General features: G+C 36.5%; 1 long non-coding RNA gene across 1 annotated transcript in view; it reads right to left on the minus strand.

Moving 5' to 3' along the window:
* Positions 1 to 1,388: 1,388 nt before the first annotated feature.
* The window catches only part of LOC110446474, a 4,410-nt gene continuing 3,760 nt past the window's right edge, over positions 1,389 to 2,038 (minus strand). Inside the window, exon 3 of the long non-coding RNA XR_002462469.1 lies at positions 1,389 to 1,624. This is a non-coding gene — a long non-coding RNA (uncharacterized LOC110446474). The remainder of the gene's footprint in view (positions 1,625 to 2,038) is intronic.

Below are 2,038 nucleotides of genomic sequence, written 5' to 3' on the forward strand. Positions count from 1 at the left end.
ATTAATATTATTCTGAATGTTAGATTGTGAGAGGAATTGATTTACTTGTTTAACAATATTTTTGCTGAATTCGAGGCAAGATTTTGAAAGTAAAACCATGCTTACGTGTTCTGGGGTATTAACATGTCGTAGTTGATTCGGTATTCAAGGGCTTGCTCAAAATATTATTACTTCTGTAAGAAATTCTTCTTAAGACGGACAAATATACAACTCAAGGCTTCGAATAATGCATTTTGATGAAGGCTATACAATGTATGTAGTTTTATGATCACAATCGATTGGAAATAAAAATAAATCTTCAGAGATTTTGTTCGGCTGAATTTGATGTTGCGTATGTCTCGATGATAGGTAGATATGCTGAAACACATACTCTGTACATATATATGTATTTAAGCCAAGCTTGCTCGTAACTAATCATGTTATTAATTGATCAGTATTGAGGTAATCATGCATTTGACGACTGGCGTTTCTCAGTATATTACCAGTAGAGAGACTTGAAAGAAAATACTATGTCATATGTAGAGCGGGTAATGGTGGCTTTCGTAAACGGAGGGAGAATTCAAAACCGGATGAATTTATATATGTAGTCATCAGTACCGGGAGAATTCCTTTGTTTTTAATAAGTCAGGAAGCTAACAAAAAATGTAGTGAACACATTTAGGTAAAAAAAAAGTAGATAATACCGAAGCGTAAACACAACAGTGATTCAACCGCAAAATCAATAAAACTGCAGTAGAATATCAACAATGGAAAAGATTACAGGAGTCCCCCAAAAAGTACCAGAGGAAAAAGGACCAGGTGTTTCAGAAGGGTAAGCGTTTCCACCTTCATCGACGACACCTACTTACAGCAATGGTACAGCAATGATACAGCTGTATTGTGATTATAACATGACTGATATGTTGGAACCATACTTTTGTAATCCAGATGATCTATGAACGATTGTATGCATCAAGCGTAATGCCAAAAACAGACATCACTGTTAACCTTACTTAGCCTGATAAATGCATGCTGCAGAAATTGGTGAGTGTGCGTCAAAACATGTATCTGATAAATAAGATCTCCTCGAATGCAGTTATCAAATTCTTACGTCGGGAAGGCGAGATTAAATGATATAAGAATTGATAAACTTATAACATGCAGAAAAGTTTTGCGACGTAACTGGTTTCTCGATATAAGATGTCGCTCCAGCCAACTATTCAGTAATCTGTTTGTGTACTAATTCCTGATGTAAAGTGATGGTGCCTTCCACAGTTCCTTTCCTTTTTTTAACGTTTTCGGATAACATAGGTGAACATGTACTCTTTCGAAAATACTCATGTGAAAATTGTTCCATAGGAATAGACATATAGATTTGAATAAGGAAAAACACAAAGAGGGAGCACTTGTATTGTTTTGTTTATTATACCGTCCCATTTAAACAACCAAAGTCGAGTTTGTTGCTGAAAGCTAACACGTGATGCGTTGACAGGAGCAGCACATCCAGACGTTATGGAGCATCAACTTGATTGTCCACTTTTTACCCACAATGCAGTACACTGGGATTTTGTACACCTTCTTACCATCGGGAACGCAGAAGAATCCTTCACCGTATGTGGGCGTTACATATTTACACGCTTCACCTCTGCAACAAATAATGTTATGAATCTGCAAATATCTAGTTGACATAGATAATTTCAGAAGAAATCGTATGTGTAAACAACGTGTATTTACTGACGGATACACTTAACAAGAGGCCCAATGGGCCTGCATCGCTCACCTGGTATTAATCTCACACTTGTAATCTTAAAAGTGGACTAAAATACAGCTACAGGCAGAATATCAGTGTTTGATTCATAAGAACCTATTAAAAGATTTAAACATATGACGCCTGTGACCTTGAATGTCGAACAAGGACATCAGGTTGAAAGTGGATTAAGGTAATTAATTTGATTAAACTTGGTAGTCCTTCATCCCAGCATGCTACAGGCCTAATTTCAGTACCCTGGGCCTTTTGGTTATTGAGAAGTTGTTTGAAGATTTTAAAACATTTGACCCC

This window comes from Mizuhopecten yessoensis, unplaced genomic scaffold (assembly GCF_002113885.1).
Source record: "Mizuhopecten yessoensis strain PY_sf001 unplaced genomic scaffold, ASM211388v2 scaffold2699, whole genome shotgun sequence".
NCBI lineage: Eukaryota > Metazoa > Mollusca > Bivalvia > Pectinida > Pectinidae > Mizuhopecten > Mizuhopecten yessoensis.